Genomic DNA, 20,278 nt, shown 5'->3' with positions numbered 1-20,278 from the left:
GTACATCTTGCAAAATGCCAGGCTGGATGAAGCACAAGCTGGAATCAAGATAACTGGGAGAAATATCAACAACCTCAGATATGCAGATGACACCACCCCTATGACAGAAAGCAAAGAGGAACTAAAGATCCTCTTAAAGGTGAAAGAGGAGAGTGAAAAGGATGGCTTAATACCCAACATTTAAAAAACTAAGATCATGGCATCCAGTCACATCATTTCATCGCAAATAAGAGGGAAAAAAGTGGAAACAGTGGCAGACTTATTTTCTTGGGGTCCAAAATCACTGTGGATGGTGACTGCAGCCATGACATAAAAAGACACTTGCACCTTGGAAGGAAAGCTATGACAAACCTAGTCAGCGTTTTAAAAAGCAGACAAAACTTTGCTGAGAAAGGTCCATCTAACCAAAGCAATGGTTTTTCCAGTAGTCATGTATGGATGTGAGAGTTGGACCATAATTCAAAGTCCAGGAGTTGGTGAAGGCTCAGGGGATCCTGGCATGCTGCAGTCCATAGGGTTTCAGAGTTGGATATGTTAGCAACTGAACAACAACAACGATTTCTTCGGCTGAGCGCTGAAGAACTGATGCTTTCGAATTGTGGTGCTGGAGAAGATTCTTGAGAGTCCCTTCAAAAGCAAGGAGATCAAACCAGTCATTGCTAATGGAAATCAACTTTGAATCATTCCAATCATCCGTCATTGGAAGGACTGATGCTGAAGCTGAATCTCCTATACTTTGGTCACCAGATGTGACGAACTGAGTCTTTGGAAAAGATCCTGATGCTGGGAAAGATTGAGGGCAAGAGGAAAAGGTGGCAGCCGAGGATGAGGTGGTTGGATGGCATCATCGGCTCAGTGGACATGAGTTTGAGCAAGCTCTGGGAGATAGGGACGGACAGGGGAGGCTGCTGTGGTGCAGTTCATGGGGTTGCAAAGAGCCCGACATGACAGCGACTGAACAGTTTCTGCATGTGCTACTTTAGGAGGTTTCTCCGTATCAGTTTCCAGTTGCTGTCATTGCAAGGGAATTCCTTCTCCACAGTTATAGCTGGGAACACGTTGCTATTCCTCGTGGGCATTTTGCACGTCCTTTGCAGTCTGCCCCTGCCGTCCTGGTGTTTCCATGGCCTGGGTGTTTTACTCAATAAGTTAGTGGTTGGCTAATGCCACCCACAGCCTTGACCTCAAGGGCAGTGACCACCAGTTCCTCATTTCTTCTCAGGTTTGGGTGTGCTTCCTCCTTCAAGATCCAGACAAGAAAGACAGCTGCATCCAGATGCAAAGGTAAGAGAGCCACCTTCCACGTTCCAGTGGGACTTACTCTCCATTCTTTGTGGTTACTGTTACTTGGTCCCTAAGTCGTGTCTGACTCCTTGTGACCCCATGAACTTGCAGCATGCCACATTTATGGGAGATCATCTCTAGGTTCTGCTGACTACACTTTTCCGTGAGAGCTTTGTTTCCCCTAGTGTGCACCATGTGTTACAAAATGTGTAGTGTTTCATGAAAACTGAAGCCCTAAAAAGAATGCCCACACTCTAATGAGGACAAATGTTCATGCTTAGGAACTGGTTGCCATCTTTCACAGCATAGGAACATAAGATTTTGAGTCCGGAGGGAAAGGCAGCCAGGTGATGCCCACCTCTGTTCTTGTGGCAGCCTTGGCCTTGACCTGTTCTTTGTTTTATGACCCATGTCTCAGAAGCCTCTGATGCTAGTCGTTTCAAAACTGCTTTATTTCATGTCTGTGTAGATGTATTCGTCTCTCTGAATATCAGTGATATTCTTGTCTAAATTATGTACAAAAGAGTAAAACCTAATATCAGTCCTAGGTTATAATGTATTTTTTTTTTAAAATAATAATGTATTTTGGAGAGGTTGGTCACCACAACAGTGAATTAATGGTTAATGGGTGAATCACACTGCCTCCATCCTTCTCTCTGTCTGGGACCCACAGCCGTATGGATTGGAAGGCCTCCTCCAAGGGTGTGTCCTGACTTCACAATAAGTTGAAATTGTGTTTTAAAATCCACAAATCCACAATTGATCATTTCTAAGGAAGTCCTTAGAAATACGGTTGCCTGGTGGTTGCTATTAAGAAATGGGATTTACTGGTACATCTTTGAATGAGACATGAAAGCCTCTCAAGAATAAAAGGTGTTTTTTTCCAAGGGGCACACCACACAGCTTGCGGGGTCTAGTTTCCGAACCAGAGATTGAACCTGTGCCCTCTGTGGTTTAAGTGCAGAGTCTTAGCTGCTGGACTACTGGGTAATTCCCTAAAAGGTGGTTTGGATTTGTGGATTAAGGACCTAGAAAGAGAAGCTTGCACCCTGTGGCTTGCAGAGGATTCTGCTGGAGAGATGTTATGGACCCTTAGTTATCACTTACCCCTCATCCGCTGATGGCTACCAACACAACGGTGAGCAATAAACCCTTTCCAAGGGAGTAACAAGCAACTCAGACCTAACCAGCGTAAAGCAGCTGAAATCAGGGTAAAGTATTCTGAAATGACCTTGCATTTCAGAAGAACATCTTGGAAGAATCCAAGATGGGGAGAAATGCTGGGTAGAACAGGAATATTGCAAGCATTTCAGAGTCAGATTTCCTCAGGCCTTTAAGGGATCAGAGATACTGCTGTTCAGTCTCTCAGACGTGTCATACTCTTTGCGACCCTATGGACTGCAGCACACCAGGCTTCTCTGCCCTTCACTGTCTCCCAGAGTTTGCTCAGTCATGTCCATCGAGTCAGTAATGCCATCCAACCATCTCGTCCTCTGTCGTCCCTTTCTCCTCCCACCTTCAATCTTTCCCAGCATCAGGGTGTTTTCCTATGAGTCAGCTCTCCGCATCAGGTTGCCAAAGTATTGAAGTTTCAGCTTCAGCGTCAGTCCTTCAAATGAATATTCAGAGTTGATTTCCTTTAAGATTTACTGGTTTGATCTCCTTGGTGTCCAGGGGACTCTCAAAAGTCTTCTCCAACACCACATTTCAAAAGCATCAATTCTTCAGCACTCAGCCTTCTTTATAGTCCAGCTCTAAAATCTGTACGTGACTACTGGAAAAACCGTAGCTTTGACTATGTGGGACCTTTGTCAGGAAAGTAATGTCTCTGCTTTTTAATATGCTGTCTAGGTTTGTCATAGCTTTTCTTCCAAGGAGCAAGCATCTTTTAATTTCATGGCTCTCCCGCAGTGATTTTGGAACCCAAGAAAATTTAAGTCTGTCACTGTTTCCATTGTTTCCCCATCTCTGCCATGAAGTGACGGGACCAAAGCCATGATCTTAATTTTTTGAATGTTGGGTTTTAAGTCAGCTTTTTTATTCTCCTCTTTCACTTTCATCAAGAGACTCTTTAGTTCCTCTTAGCTTTCTGAAACAAGGGTGGTATCATCTGCATATCTGAGGTTGTTGATCTTTCTCCCAGTAATCTTGATTCCAGCTTGTGCTTCATCTAGCCTGGCATTTTGCATGATGTACTCTGCATATTAATTAAATAAGCAGGATGACGATATGCCTCCTTGATGTACTTCTTTCCAAATTTTGAACCAGTTTGTTGTTCATGTCCAGTTCTAACTGTTGCTTCTTGACCAGTATACAGGTTTCTATATCTCATATCAGAGATATTAACATCTGACAAAATAAGGACTCCAAGGAGAAGCATGTGTGTCTGCATGAAGACACTTGATAGAAACTTGAGCCCATGGTACTGTAGGCTGTGTCTCCCCCAAATTCCTGTGTTAAATCCTGATGCTCCATGTGATGGTATTAGGTGGACCTTTCAGAGGTGACTGGGGCATGAGGGTAGAGCCCCTGATGGGATTGGTGACCTTACAAAAGAGACCCTCGAGATCTCCCTTGCCCCTTCCTGTGTGTGATGGTGGACAGCAGTAAGTCAGCCGTCTATAAACCAGGAAGTCAGTCCTGCTGCTGGTGCCTGGATCTTGGACTTATAGCCTCCAGAACTGTGAGCAGTTCTTGTCTATAAGCCACCCAGTATTTGGTTTTCTGTCACAGCAGCCCAAGTGGACCAAGACATAGCAGTTACTCAGATTTATCAGGCAGCAAAACACCATGTGTGTACGTGCTGGGACACTGGTTGCTCTGTGTGTATGTTTCATATATGAGATATAAAAATCTTAGAATGACTTCTTGAAGGTTAGGCACTATCATCATTTTACGATGGGGCCACTTGAGTGTCTGAGCAGTAAGTCTCAGACCTGTGCTTGCACTGAGCAGCTTAGACAACGCTGTCCAGTAGAATCTTGGGGGATGAGGGACATATTCTGTCTGTGCTGCCCAATGCGGTAGCTGCATGTGGTTTCTAAGCACCCAGAATGGTCCTTGGGGCTGAGAAACTGAATTTTTAATTTTATTTCATTATAAGATAAATAGCTACATGTGGCCTATAGCTGCTGTGGCAGATAGTGCAGATAAGGCCTTAGCATAACCTAACCCAGGTGATTGTGTCTCATTGCTGTTCTGTAAACTGTACAGGTAAGTCTTGATACTATGTATTTGTCATTAGATAGGGTGCATTCCATGCATTTCAGTGGTGGCCATCTGCCTCCTTCCTGTTTCTCCCTGTAAGTTCAGTGTGACTTTTCGGGAGCTTCAGTTCAGGAGCAAAGGGTCTTCGAACAGTGGACTGTGAGAGCCTCAGTTTCTGCCCTGGAGCCAGCAGGGGTGATGTGCACAAGACTGAAATAGGGTGGGTGGTCGCATCTTAAAGAGGGCAGGCAGACCTGAAGGTCCAGGATCCATCCAGTTGTGGGCACCTGCCTGTTGGAGGGCAACGCAGAGTGGGTGGTTCCTGTCCTTCCATGAACTCACACCTGCCAGTGTGATCAGGACCTGACCATGTCAGTCAGCCTCCATGCAGCTGATCTTCATTCATCCAGACCTCTGACTTCCTCAGTATATTTCACTTTTTCTCAATATATACAGATTTACAAAACAGGCTCTCAAAGGACAGGCTGAAAAATCCTGACCTTTCTCAGGAGAGAGGTTTGTGTGTTTTACCCACAGGTTTTATAGAGAGTCTGCCTGTGTGTTAGAATCAATCTTACTTTTCCCTTTCTCTGCTGGTCCCAGAGATTGAGAACAGGGTTGCATGTGTACTCACAAGTGTGTAAGTGTGCACACGTGAGGATGCTTGTGTGTCTGTGTTCAAGTGGGTATACAAACATGTGTTTAAATATGCATACATGTGTGTACACACCCATGTATAAAGTATATGCGTGTGTAACATGTGAACACATGGACATGTGTTAGCATATGCATGTGCTGCTTACCAGATGGTACTAGTGTAAAGAACCTGACTACCAATGCAGGAGACATATGAGATGCAGGTTTGACCCCTGGGTCAGGAAGATCCCCTGGAGGAGGGCACAGCAACCCACTTCAGTGTTCTTTGCTGGAGAATCCCATGGACAGAGGAGCCTGGTGGGCTACAGTCCATAGGGTCACAAAGAGTTGGGCATGACCAAAGTGACTCAGCACGCACATGCATATGCAGGTGAGTGTGAACAGGTGAGTGTGCATGTGCACGGGAAGCACACACCTGTCTCTGGGGGCTGGGGGTGACAACACAGATGGAGGGATGAGTAAAGCAGCTGTGGAGGCCAGTGAGGAGAGGGGAGGGCTGAGGCCCGCAGAGAACAGAATGTTCCTGACTAAGGGCCTCTGAGCAGAGCGGCTGCCCAAGGCGTTGCTCTAAGACTGGTCGGTTGGTTCAAGACTAGTGGGTTGAGAGCATGATTCTCCTGCGTGAGATGCAGAGTCTGACTCAGTGGGCATGGGGTGAGGCCTGAGAGTCTGCCTTTCTAACCAGCTCCAGGTCGGAGCTGCCTCCAGAGTAGCCTGGTGTGTAGAGGACGGGGCTGCACAGAGAAACTCAGAGACTTGGGCTATCCGAGCTGCCTCAGGGCCCTGGAGAGGTCTCCTAGCCTCTTGGAGCTGTAGTCAGGCAAGGTGAAAGAGGCCCACACAGGCCCCTGTGGTGTAAGACAAGATGGCGAGGTATATGGAGCCTCTGCTCTGCTCTGCTCTGCGGGTCAAAGGCCCCATGAGCTTGTGGCAGCATGTCACCCCGCGGGCTGGCTGTGGAGGAAACTGCAGGGGTCACCAAGGCAGCTGCTTTATAGCCACAAGAGGGTCTGTGCGGTTAGGACTGGAGAGAAAGGTCACCAGGCCTGGAACGGGTAAGAAACCTCCAGAGATGAGGTGATGAATCGGCCTTGAGGAAGGAGGAATTGGAGACTGAAAACTGAAAGGGCTTTAGAAAGTCTAGCTTGCCTGCAGTGTGTTTTCTGGACGGCCCTGCAGGTCAATCTTGGGAACCTCAGGAAAGAGGTTACCGAGAGCTACGACAAACCACTAGGAGTGCAGTTGTGTGAGCTGTTACCTTTGGGCTTCATCCTAAGTGGTCAGTGCCCATCTTGACCAGCTGGCTGGAGCCTGTAACACCACACTCTGAAGTTAACCACACATATCGGGCCTCAGACCCACCCTGGCCAACTGTCCTCAGAGATTGTCTCTGGGTTGTGGGTCACTTGGTTACATCAAGTGATGGTGAGTGGATCACTATGGTGTCTCTAATTTGCTCTAACAAATTAAGTCACTCTGTCGCTAATAGGAGCTCAATAGCATCAATTTACATTAAAATGATAATGAGAAGAACTTTCCTGGGAGTCCAGTGGTTAAGACTTTGTCTTCCAATGCAGAGGGTATGGGTTCAGTCCCTGGTTGGGAGAGTTAAGATCCCATATGCGTTATGGCCAAAAAAACCAGAACATAAACAACAGAAGCAATATTGTTCAAATTCAATAAAGATTTTAAAAATGGTTCACATCAAAAAAACTCTTTAAATAAATGATAATGAGAGACACGATAGCTTACTATTTGCCAGGCACTCTAGAGACTTTGTGTATATTATCTCATTAAATCTCCCAACAGACATTACTATCTCCATTTTATAGACCTGGAAACTGAGGTTGAGAGATGATAAATAACTTGCACAAGGTCACGCAGGTAAGAAGTGGTTGGATCTGCTTCAAGTATCCTATACATACACAGCTCTCACATCACAGTTCCAAGTACACTTGTACACGCTCATGATTATGTGTCGGATTGTGAGTTTTGGCATGATACAGGAAATCTATTTACTCAAAAGTAATATATTCACACTCATTTCACACCAAGATGGCTCTACTCAGAAAGATGTGTTAGTGAGGATGTGGGAAAATGGGAACCGTTGTTCATACTGCTGGTAGGAAGGCATATGGTGCAGTCGCTTTGGAAAACAGTCTGATGGTTCCTCAAAATGGTAAACAGTTACTACACAAGCCAGCGCTTCCACTCCTGGGTTTAAAACCCAAGAGGAATGAAAACATGTCCACATAAAAGTTTGCACACACGTGTTTCTAGCTGCATTATTCACTGTAGACAAAAAGAAAAAAAACCAAATGTCCATCAACTGATGACTACATGAGCAAAATGTGGTCTATCTCTATGGTGGAATAGTATTCAGCCACAAAAAGAAGAAAATACAGATATGTGTGAACCTTGAAAAATGTCCAGAATAGGGTAATCTATAGAGATAGACTGAAGGCAGGAGAAGGGGACAACAGAGGATGAGATGATTGGATGGCATCACCAACTCGATGGACATAAGTTTGAGCAAGTTCTGGGAGTTGGTGATGGACAAAGAAGCCTGGAGTGCTTTAGTCACGTGCAGTCACAAAGAGTCAGACATGACTGAGCAGCTGAACTGAACTAAACTGATAGAGACAGATGAGGAAGCAGATCAGAGGTTGCCAGGGGCTGAGTGGGAATGGGGAGTGACTGTTCAGTGACTGTTCTGGGGGTTCTTTTTTGGATTATGAAAATGTTATGGAACTAGATGGTGGAGATGGTCGCAGAACCTTTTAAATATACTAAAAAAAAAAAAAAAACAACCCACTGAATTCAAAGTTTACTTTTATAGGGCTTCCCAGGTGGCTTAGTGGTAAAGAATCTGCCTGAAATGCAGGAGGCACTGGAAATATGGGTTCAATCCCTGGGTCAGGAAGATCCCCTGAAGAAGGGAATGGCAACCCACTCCAGTATTCGTGCCTGGAGAATTCCATGGATAGAGGAGCCTGGCGGGCTATAGTCCCTGAGGTCACAAAGAGTCAGACATGACTGAGTGACTAACACTTAAACTTTTTCACTTTCAAAGGGTGAACTTTACAGTATGTGAATTTTATCTCAATTTTTAAAAGGTCAATGATGGAATCTGGAGAAGACAGAGACCACAGTCCAGGTCATCACATGGAGCCTACCAGACCAAGTGCTGGGGACGTGGACAACACCCAGCTTGTCAGGAAGCACCGTACTCTGTCTAAGATCAATATGTCTCATCACCTGGGACCTCCTCCTGTTCATTGACCTGTTGCAGTGAGCTTGCCAAACAGATCTTTGAGCAGCTTGCCAATTAAGAGAGTCTTTTCAGGATTTGTAAATGAGGAAGTTTAGGTGAAATTGGAATGAAGCTATGGGTTGATAGGCTTGCCCTGAAGAGCTGCATGGGCCTCCTTGGGAACCGCAAAGATAAGAGAGGCAAGAGCGTGTGTTGAGAGACCCTGGTCTGAAGCTGTGCCCCCAGGTTGAACCTCTGGGCTGTGTCCCTGTGTCAGAGACCCAGCTCCCTTAGGGACAGTGGGCTGCTTTACTCTCATTACTTTCATTCTATGTGGCAAGTGTCTGACAGTCTAGGACTTTAGAGGCTCAAGCTATGTAAGTTTCATGCCAGCCACCCAGAGCCCAAATCTAAACAGGATAGTCAGCCTGCTCCTCATAAAGCTCACAGCCCACAGGGGAGGATGGTCTCAAACTACTAGTATCACTAACTATCCTGCAACACCACATGGTTATACATACTATATAAGCTATATATGACTTATTCAGTTATACAACTCATGCAGCTATGTTAATTGGTTACAGAGTGAAATGTGCTCAGTGTTAGTTAACCTGGCCTGACATGGTCCAGGGGTTGAAGGTGGACTTGCTGGGACAGGGCATTTAAGCAGAAGCCTGAAGCAGGAGGACGACTAGTGAACTGAAGAGAGGCAGAAGAAACAGCATGTGCAAAGGCCCTGGGGTGAGAAAGCACATGGCTTGTTATGTTAGAGAAACTGGAGGGTGGGCAGTGAGGGTGGCAAAGAAGGAGAGATGAGCAGGATGAAGTTTGGTCTCAACAACCATCTCAGGCAATATAATGAATGGTCACTGTTTGTGTCCTCAGGCCAGAGGGCGCCAGTGAGAGCTACACCTGCTTGTGTCCTGTATCCTCTAACACGCACTCACACTTTGTATTTCTCTGTTCTAGTTCTCTCACAGACTTCTTTGTAAGATCGGCTCTTATCCATAAAGGCTTTCTAACTTCCTCATGGGGGCTTACCTGGTGGCTCAGTGTTAAAGAATCTGCCTGCCGATGCAGGAGATACAAGAGACTCAGGTTTGATCCCTGGATTGGGAAGATCCCCTGGAGGAGGAAATGGCAACCCACTCCACTGTTCTTGCCTGGAAAAGTCCATGGACAGAGGAGGCTGCCAGTCTAGGGTTCATAGGGTCACAAAGAGTCAGACAGGGCTAAGCAACTGACCATGAGCAGGAACTTCCTCATGCCACATATTTGTGATCTTTCAGAGAGCCCTCCATGCATTTTGTTAGTTCATTCAAGGGTGTTACAGGGATTTCCATTTGTAGTTATAACTGAGGTCTATGGGGGCTGCCCACTGGCTTCTGAAAACAATAGTCCTCTCTGACAGAGTCATTGCCTGTGGACCAGATCTCTGCAGCGGAGAAGGCGAGGGGGTAGTACACAGAGCCCTGTGTTTTAGGGGATCCTCTGTAAGCAAAGCAACAACACAATATACGTTCTATTCTTGCAAAACAAGTTTGGGTGCCAGGACAGTAGGTCGAGGTCCCGTGTGTGTGTGTGTGTGTGTGTGTGTGTATGTGTGTGTGTGAGAGAGAGAGAGAGCACAAGTGAGCTGTGGCAGGGGTTATAGGGAAAGGACAGCCAGAGTGCCAGCCATTCACCATGTGCTTTTAGAGGCTTGAAGGATGCTGTACATGGAGAGTCTGGAGATAGTAGACACAGGTACCTTGAGCTAACAGTTTCCATTATTGTACATGCGGAACTCTAGATCTCTCATTGGAAACTAACCATCTCTTAGCAAGCAATCATTTCAGCTCTTCATGTCCTAAGAGGCGACTCATCTCTGCCTCCATGCCCTGTCACACAGGGTGTAGTGGTCAGGCTTCAGATCTCCACCTTTAAAATGGGCTGATTACTCCCTTTAGGGCCTCCTTAAGGGGCTATCACAGGGAGTGAGTGTGACCTCCACCAGAGTGACCCCAGGAAGGGGCAAAGGCACTGCAGGCCTGACTAGACGCACCTGTCGAATCGTGATTCTGAACTGCCTTGTCTCCTGAGATTCCATCACATTCAGTAGGAAAAGTATCTGGCATGATACCTTACACAAGATAGAAATTTCAGACAATGTACCACCTAGGGTATTTTCCACAACAGTAATAGAAACATTAGCTCAGACAAGAATGGATCATCTCCCATAACTGAAAGCTCTCAGAAGGGGAGGTGTGATGAGGTGTAGTACATCAGGGTCGCCTGTGTCTTCTCCATGATCAGTTTTACCCGTAGCTTGACAGCATGATAGGTGCTGCTGTCCCAGGCATCTGGTCCACTTGAGGACCCAAGTCTATTAAGGGACAGTAGGACCTTGGGTAAGAGGATGAGGACATAAGAGAGAAAGTACACACAGACAGGTACTTTCCTGGGGATCCCCCTTGCCTGCTGGAAGGACAGACTGAGGGGTTGGAATGGTCAGGACCCTGCTCGCAAGGAGGCATGCCAGCTTACCAACAATCAGGGCAGAGAGAGATGAACTTCTACCTTGCTGTACTTCCCAGCCCGAAATGCATACCAGATAGCACTTCTAGTACCAGCAGCATCTAGGCACTGAATCTGGGGTGGATGGGCCCTGGGAGAAGACTCAGTCTAGCTGCACAGAGACAGCCTGGGGGTCTGGGGTGTGATATGGTTTGAACCTTGGAGCCCATCATTAGCGTGGGAATGACAAGTGTGGTCCTCCACTGGAGCCCATTGTCAGTGCATTAACAGTGGGGCACAGGTCCAGCAGAAGCAGGGGTTGCTGGCGTGCACATTTGGGTGGGGCCACAGAAACACAAGTCTTACATGGATGGCCCATGGGGAGGAATATGCAGCAGTTCCTTTCCTGGCAGGAGTGCTCTGGTTCTGCCCACCCCTTACCACAGTTTGGAGCTGGATCTGGGATGAATAGGTCCTGGGAGAGACCTGCTATAGAGTCAGCCAGGTCCCATGCAGCGGCACAACCACCTTGGTCCCTGTAGCCACAGCACCCTGGCCCCCAGCACCTGCCCAGGATGAAGTCTAGGATAAACACAATGGAGAAAAGGATGTGACCGTGGGCTGCTTCCATGTGACCATGGACTATAGCACAGGTGGTGAATGGGTTCACTGTGACCACAGGAACCTCAGTTGCTTCAGCACTCACCTCCTTTGGGACAGAGCATGCAGTCAAAGGCAACAGAGTGTTATTTAATCCATCCATCCATCAGAGCTTCTACTTCAGGAACTGGGGAGCAGACCCTGCCCCTGGCAGGGCTGTGATGGCTATGGAACAAAGAGGGGCCCTTGCCCAATAACTAGTGCTGGCTCTGGATAGCAGAACATTAATTACACCCACTGTGGAGTGGATAGGGCTTCCCAGATGGCTCAGAGGTAAATAATCTATGTGCAGTGCAGGTGACACAGGAGGCACAGGTTCGATCCTTGAGTTGGCAAGATCCCCTGGAGGAGGAAATGGCAACCCACTCCCGTATACTTGCCTGAGAAACCCCATGGACAGGAGCCTGGTGGGCTATAGTCCTTGAGGTCACAAAAAGTCAAACGTAACCGAGCAACTGAGCATAGCACATCACGTGGGGAACAGCCAGCACACTCTGAGAAAAGACCCATATCCTAAATATTGGACTCAGTCTTCACAGAGGTGCTCCCACAGAAAAACACCCCTTCAAGGACCATAATAGATCATTTTCTCCTAAAGTTTTACAGGCAGAGAAAGTGAAGTAAGATGAAAAATCAGAGGAATCACTCTCAATTAAAAGGACAAGAAAAATCCCACGAAAGAGCAAATAATGAAACAGACCTTACCAGTCTACAAGACAGTGAGCTCAAAAAAGAGGTAATAAAAATGCTGAAGGAAATAAAGATTTTAAATAGAAATGCAGATCACTCTAACAAGAAACTAGAAGCTATAAAAAGGAACCAATCAAAATTAGACAACTCCATTGCTGAGATAAAAACCAATCTAGAAGCAGTAACTAAGTAACACAGAAGAGCAAGTAAGTGATCTGGAAAATAGAATAATGGAAATCACCCAATCAGAACAGCACACAGAAAGGCAAATGAAAACAAATGAAAGCAACATACGAGATCTGTGGGATAATATAAAGCATGAAAAACAAAGGTGCCAGAAGGAGAAAAGAGAGAGAAGGGGGTCAAAAATGTATTTGAAGAAATGATGGCTGAAAAATTCCCAAACTTCAAGAAGGAAATAGATATTCAGGTGCAGGAAGTACAGAAGGTCCCAAATAAGATGAACCCAAACAGACCCACTGCAGACTATAGCCCACAAGGCTCCTCTGTCCAAAGGATTCTTCAGGCAAGAATACTGGAGTGGGTTGCCATTTCCTTCTCCAAAACAGACCCACACTAAGACATAAATATAATTAAAATAAATAGTTGCTATAATTAAACTTAAAGAGAGGATTCTAAAGGCAGCAAAAGCAGGGACAGAGGATGAGGTGGTTGGGTGGCATCACCAACTCAGTGAACACAAGTTTGAGCAAACTCCAAGAGATAGTGAGGGACAAGGAAACCTGATGTGCTACAGTTCATGGGGTTGCAAAAAGTTGGACATGACTTAATGACTGAACAAAGGTAGCAAAAGAAAAACAATGAGTCAGTCACAAGAGAACCTTCATAAGGCTATCAGCTGATTTCTCTGCAGAAATGTTGCAGGCCAGAATGGAGTGGCATGGTATATTCAAAGTCCTGAAAGAGAAAGACCCACAACCAAGGATACTCTACCCGGGAAGATTGTCATTTAGAATAGAGAGAAAGAATTTCTCAGAAAAGCAAAAGCCAGAAGAATACAACAGTACTAAACCTATTCTAAAAGAAATATTGAAAGGTGTTTTCTAAATAGAAAAGGAGCAAGAATCCGTAGAAAAGGGAAAATCACAATAGGAAAGGCAAATATATAAAACTACTGAAGATCACTTTAAGAAGTCAGTTGTTTAGTCACTAAGTTGTGTTGAACTCTTTGGCAACCCCATGGACCGTAGCCCACCAGGCTCCACTATCCATGGGATTTCCCAGGCAAGAATACTAGAGTGGGTTGCCATATCCTTCTTCAGGAGATCTTCCCAACCCAGGGATCGAACCCAGGTCTCCTGCATTGGGAGATGAATTCTTTACCACTGAGCCACCAGTTGTTCGGTCACTCAGTCTTGTCTGACTCTTGTGACCCCATGAACTGCAGCATGCCAGGCTTCCCTGTCCTTCACCATCTTTCTGAATTTGCTCCAACTCGTGTCCATTGAGTCAGTGATGCCATCCAACCATCTCATCCTCTGTCCCCTTCTCTTCCTGCCCTCAATCCTTCCCAGCATCAGGGTCTTTTCCAGTGGTTGGGCTCTTCATATCAGGTGGCCAAAGTGTTGGAGATTCAGCTTCAGCATCAGTTCATTCAAAGAATATTCAGGGCTGATTTCCTTTAGGATTGACTGGGTTGATCTCCTTGCTGTCCAAGGGACTCTCAAGAGTCTTCTCCAGCACCGCAGTTCAAAAGCATCAATTCTTTGGCACTCAACCTTCTTTATGGTCCAGCTCTTACATCTGTACATGAAAATTGGAAAAAATCATACCTTTGGCTATCTGGAACTTTGTCAGCAAAGTATGTCTCTGCTTCTTAATATACTGTCTAGGTTTGTCACAGCTTTTCTTCCAAGGAGCAAGCATCTTTTAACTTCATGGCTTCAGTCACTGTGCACAGTGATTTTGGAGTCTAAGAAAATAAAGTCTGTCACTGTTTCCATTTTTTCCTCTTCTATTTGCCATGAAGTGATGGGACCAGATGCCATGATCTTAGTTTTTTGAATGTTGAATTTTAAGCCAGGTTTTTCACTCTCCTCTTTCACCTTCATCAAGAGGATCTTTAGTTCCTCTTGCTTTCTGCCACTAGAATGCTATCATCTGCATATCTGAGGTTGTTGATATTTCTCCCCACAACATTGGTTCCAGCTTGTGATTTATCCAATCCGGCATTTCACATGATGTATTCTGCATAGAAGTTAAATAAGCAGGGTGACAATTTACAGCCTTGTTATACTCCTTTCCCAAAACTTGAGCCAGTCCTTTGCTCCATGTCCAGTTCTAACTGTTGTTTATTGTCTTGCATACAGATTTCTCAGGAGGCAGGTAATGTGGTCTGGTATTCCCATCTCTTGAAGAATTTTCCAAAGTTTGTTGTGATCCACACGGTTAAAGGCTTTAGCATGGTCAATGAAGCAGAAATAGATGTTTTTCCAGAATTCCCTTGCTTTCTCTATGCTCCAATGAATGTTGGCAAATTTTATCTCTGGTTCCTCTGCCTTTTATAAATCCAGTTTGTACATCTGGAAGTTCTCTGTACATCAGGAAGTATATCTGTCTCTTGAGAAACCTGTATGCAGGTCAAGAAACAACAGTTAGAACCTTACATGGAACAATAGACTGTTTCAAAACTGGGAAAGGTATACCTCAAGGTTATATACTGTCACCTTGTTTATTTAACTTCTACACAGTACATCATGCGAAATGCCAGGCTGGATGAATCACAAGCTGGAATCAAGATTGCTGGGGAAAATATCAACAAGTCCAGGTATGCAGATGATACCACTCTAATGGCAGAAAGCAAGAGGAACTTCAATATCCTCTTGATGAAGGTGAAAGAGAAGAGTAAAAAAGCTAGCCTGAAACTCAACATTAAAAAAAGTTAGATCATGGCATCTGGTTCCATCACTTCATGGCAAAGAGAATAAGAAAAATGTAAACAGTGACAAACTTTATTTTCTTGGGCTCCAAAATCACTGCAGACAGAAACCGAAGCCATGAAATTATTAATAAAAGATGCCTGCTTCTTGCTAGGAAAACTATGACAAACCTAGACAATGTATTAAAAAGCAGAGACATCACTTTGCCAACAAAGGTCCATCTAGCCAAAGCTATTGTTTTTCCAGTAGTCATGTGTAGATGTGAAAGTTGGACTATAAAGGCTGAGCACCGAAGAATTGATGCTTTCTAATTGTGATGTTAGAGAAGACTCTTGAGAATCCTTTGGACTGCAAGGAGCTCAAACCAGTCAATCCTAAAGGATATTAACCCTGAATATTCATTGAATGGACTAATGCTGGAGCTGAAGCTCCAATACTTTGGCCACCTGATGTGAAGAGCTGACTTATTGGAAAACACCCTGATGCTGGGAAAGATTGAGGGCACGAAGAGAAAGGGGTGACAGAGGATGAGATGGTTGGATGGCATCACTGACTCAACAGACATGACTTTGAGCAAACTCTGGGAGATAGTGAAGGGCAGGGAAGCCTGGTGTGCTGCAGTCCATGGGGTCCTAAAGAGTCAGACATGGCTAGTAGTTTGTGAAAGTGGCTCAGCTGGAGAAATATCCCCAGAGAGGCCAGTATTCCCTGCAGGGGGCAGTCACATTTATAGAGTTCACTGTCTAACCGGGGCACTGCCTAAGTCAACTGGTAGCAACTGCAAGGCTTACCATGTTTGCTTACCAGGCCAGCAAACTGAAAGGCAGACACATGTCATTTTTTTTTTTTAAGGAGAGTCGTTTACAACTGCTACATGCATGCACGCATGCTTAGTTGCTTCAGTAGTGTCCTAATCAGCAACCCCATGGACTGTAGCAAGCCAGGCTGCTCTGCCCACAGGCAACCATTGTCAGAGTCTGGTTACTGCACTAAGTTAGTAACTCTCATTCCTGCACAAGTTAAAGGCAGCACGTTGGGAACTATGTATTTTTAGTTTTGTATCCTTTGCCCTACCCATGTCCAGTATTCTACGGCTGGTCTGAGGCTGCCTCCAAGAGCCGTCAGACTCCTTTTCCTCAGTGGACCCCCAGAACTGCCCTCTGCATGTGTCAGAATGGGGCTATTGAGTGCACTGAGCCCCCAGATCACGTTTGTTCTAACAGTGGGTGGCATCCTCCCTTCTCCGTGTGACCTGGGAGAAGAAGAATGAGCACGTTGGGCCCCTGGAGGGCCTGGAAAGATAGGAAGAAAGTCTCCTGCCCTTGCAAGCGGCCCCTGAGCCAGCTGCACCCTAAGATACTTCTGTCCCCTCCCTGGGAAGGGAGAGATGCCTGCAGGGCATTTCTGGTCTGCAACAAGGCTGTGTCATGGCCTCTGTGGGGATGTTTATCTTCAGCTGCATCTTTGTTTTATGTGATTTTCCAAATCCCTTTTTTTCTTTACAGTAAAAGCTTAAAGAAGCACATGGATGAGATAAGAAAAATCCATGGAGGGGCCAGAAAGAACACCCGAAGCTAAGCGTCTATGGAGAGATGCCAGATGCTGTTGCCTCTACATGTCAGAAGTTGGGATGGAAAAATTCTACATAAAAAATACTGGCCTTTGTCTTTGACCTTTTAGTTAAGAACTGAAGACAGTTTTCCTTGGTGGGGATACCACTGGCTTCTGGATATGAGTGCTTTGTGTTTGGTGTTGATAAAAAGGTGAGCAGGCCTGGGAGTTGTATGGTTTTCTCATTATCCAAATGCTAGCTCCTTGGGGCCACCAAGTTTGGTCTGATGCAGAGCTGGATGTGAGGATGAAGTAAGATCAAATATTATAGTTGTGTTCATGCTTCCTGTTCTTCCTCCCACCCAGCTTATCAAACTTCCTGACAAAATCAGGCCAACTGCTCTCCCAACGTGTCTGAAAGAGCCCTCAGGACAGACGTGAGAGACTGGAGAGATGGGGATTCTTCGAATGCTAAAAGTGAGACCTGGAAATACATCCTTCCACCTCTGCCCAAACTGGACAGCTCTTTATTAACTCATTATTAACTGGGGGATTTTTGCAGAAAGTAATGCCTGTGGCCAGCGATTTTTATTTTGGCTGGCCAAAAATTAATTCTGTTACTTCACTAACACTTTGCGGGTTATTGCATTCAACAGTTACACCTGATGCACCTGTAAAGTCTCCTCCAGCACCATGAGTTTCATTTTCACTTTCCATATACGAATCAATCACTGAAGTTTTTTGTCTTTTTGTTGGTCTAATATTCACACCATCTGAATCAGAACTATGTTCTGAAGAACTATCATCTTCTGAGACACTGGTATATATGTCTCTCAGACAATCAGAGGAAGTATCTGGATAAAATTCACTGAAAAGTTCTTCTTCACTCAGAGTTTTGCAATGCATCATTTTTGAAAATTTTATGGTAATTAACTTATGTGTATAATATACACAGAGTTGGAATAAAAACCCAACAGAGCAAAACGTGAATGGTAACGACTGTCACAAGTTGTATAATAATCAATGTTAAGCTCCAGCAGCTTCACACAGTGATGTTAATTGTATCATTCTGTCAAAACATATCGTCATGTCTCAGGTCAGTAATGTGTTAAGTCACCAACAGTCTCACAGCCCAGTCATCTTCTTCCCTCTTTGCTCCAAAAGGGACTTAAATCAACCAATAGAAATAGACAAGTTAAAAAAAGACAACATGAAACTGGAAAGAGAAAATGAGGGTGGGGAAGCCTGGCCGGGCACATTGACTGATCTGAGCCTGAGTCCCCAGGGAAAGGGCCCTGACTTTTGGGGTTCCCCAAGGCTGGATCCCCATCTGTGCTGTGAATCAGTGTAGGGCCCCTGAGTTCTGCTTGGCCACCGAGGCATCCGTGCTCCTGGGGAGTCGCAACTTTTCTTTCTGTTTTTCCCTGTGCATTGAACTATCTCCAAATCCTGTTTAGATTACAGTTATCTTGCAATAAACAGACCAACAATCACCAAACACGCTGGAAGTGAGGAAAGTGCCCTCAATGGGCAGCATGGCCTGGACTGGACGTGAAGGCCCGCCCAGGAGCAGAGGAGAGCTAGAGGGGCTGCCGGCCGGCGGATGCTGAGGGCAGGCTCATGGGGCCTGGGAATGGGGTCGGAAGCCCAGAAAGTCCATCTCATTGTAAATTTAATGTGAAGCGATTAAGAAGTGGTTTTAAAGCAATCAATGTCGTCTACACTAGGTGTATTTTGTAACTTCACATAACTCTGTAAAATACGGTTCACTTTTCCTAGACAGTCACACAGACATTAAAGGTTTCTGTACAGGTGGGAGCAGCAGAGACAGGTGGCTCTCTTTGCAGTGAAAGGAGAGGCATCACAGCAGCAAAATGTGTCTTTGGAGAAGAGAGTGCAGTTAAACTCACTCTTGTTCCTGTTTCTTCAGTTTGATTAGTGGAATTGGCTTGCTTCATCATGATTAGCCCTGGATCATCAATAGTCTCTATTCTTTAGCTCCTCTGATCAGCACAAGAGAAGGGGTTTCCAGCATCACTTACAAAAATGAATGCTTCTGTGCCATGAAACAGACACTAGCACTGACCTTGAAGACCCCAGACTTCTCAGACCTCTGTTCTCAGGATCCTTTGTAGTCTCATAAATGACTGAGGAGCCAAAGACCTTTTATTCATGTGTGGTGAATGTATTACTGTATTAGAACTTAAAAATAATAAAATTTTTATGTGCATGCTGCATGCTAAGTTGCTTCAGTCATGTCCGACTCTTTGCGACCCTGTGGACGGTAGCCCGCGAGGCTCTCCTGTCTTTTGAAATCCCCAGACAAAAATATTAGAGTGGGTTGCCATGCCCTCCTCCAGGGGAGAATCCTGATCCAGAGATTGAACCCAAGTCTCCTGCATTGGCAGGTGGGTTCTTTAGCACTAGCGTCACCTAAAATAACACTAATAAACCCATTACATGTTAATTCACATATTTTTTTTTTAAATGATGTTTTACCAGTAATTATTTTGTTTGGAGAAGAGTATCACTGTGTGCCTTTTTGCAAATCTCTTTAATGGCTGGCTTAATAAAAGATAGCTAGATTCAAATATCCACTTCTGCATCCAATCTTCTGTAATAGGTTTTATTTTTCATTTTATTTATTTTTGGCTGCATTGAGTCTTTGTTCCTGCCCACGGGCTTTCTCTAATTGCTCTGTGCAGGCTTCTCATTGCTGCGGTTTCTCTTGTTGTGGAGCATGGACTCTAGGTGTGCGGGCTTTAGTAATTGCGCCACGTGGTTCAGTAGTTGGCACTTGAGGGTTCTATCTATATTTTTCAATCTATGCATGGTTTTGTACCAAAATGCATTGGCCATTTGGAAAATATTGGTTCACCAAGGTAAATGGAACTTCCAAATGTTGATCTAATTATTATAGAACATGAAACAAATCACAATTGTTAATATCACCATCTAACTCTCAAGTATTTTAATGATTGAAAAGCTCTTGAGCTCATGGTTCTTGGTATAAGCTTTTCAAAATGTTAATTTTTGCTTGAAAGATTGAATGGTATCACAGGCAACAAGAAATGTCAGTTGTTTTTCTTGAATTGACAGGTTCCATTTATTCATTTCTGAGGAAACATCTGCCAAATACCCAAGTCTAAATATTCAGTTTGTCTGCCAATTGTTCTTTCAGGAAGCAATGATGTTCCATGAGAAAGTGGCTAGTTTGGCTTGCTATTCAAACAATTGCCCAAGTGTTTTTCCTCAAGAAAACCATAGTGTTTGGGGATGCAACAAAAGTCCTTTTTGCGAACTTCCCATTTTGTCATACAGAATACAAAAGACTTGTACTCTGAGATTGAGAGTTAATAAATTAATAACTCTTATAGCATCATCATGAGTGAAACTGGCCTTTTTTTTTTTTTTTTTAAGGGTGTGAATGCTTGTGAGGGAGGAATATGATCTACAGTACAGTCTGGTGCTGGTGGCTTGATTCAGGTTGTGCCAGCAGTTTAGCCCACTGTTTCTTTTGTACCATTTGGGCAAATGTCAATACAATGAACGTGAATACCATTTCAGTGTTATTATGAAA

General features: G+C 44.8%; 1 long non-coding RNA gene across 1 annotated transcript; it reads left to right on the top strand.

The window, feature by feature from the left end:
- Nucleotides 1-8,274: 8,274 nt before the first annotated feature.
- LOC122431710 lies at nucleotides 8,275-19,146 on the top strand. The gene is made up of 3 exons (XR_006266604.1): nucleotides 8,275-9,142; nucleotides 16,653-16,910; nucleotides 17,065-19,146. It is a non-coding gene; the product is annotated as an uncharacterized LOC122431710 (long non-coding RNA).
- Nucleotides 19,147-20,278: the final 1,132 nt, after the last annotated feature.

This window comes from Cervus canadensis, chromosome 30, assembly GCF_019320065.1.
Source record: "Cervus canadensis isolate Bull #8, Minnesota chromosome 30, ASM1932006v1, whole genome shotgun sequence".
Classification (NCBI taxonomy): Eukaryota; Metazoa; Chordata; class Mammalia; order Artiodactyla; family Cervidae; genus Cervus; species Cervus canadensis.
The sequence above is the reverse complement of the archived record's forward strand: the minus strand, read 5'-3'. Positions and strand labels throughout refer to the sequence as shown.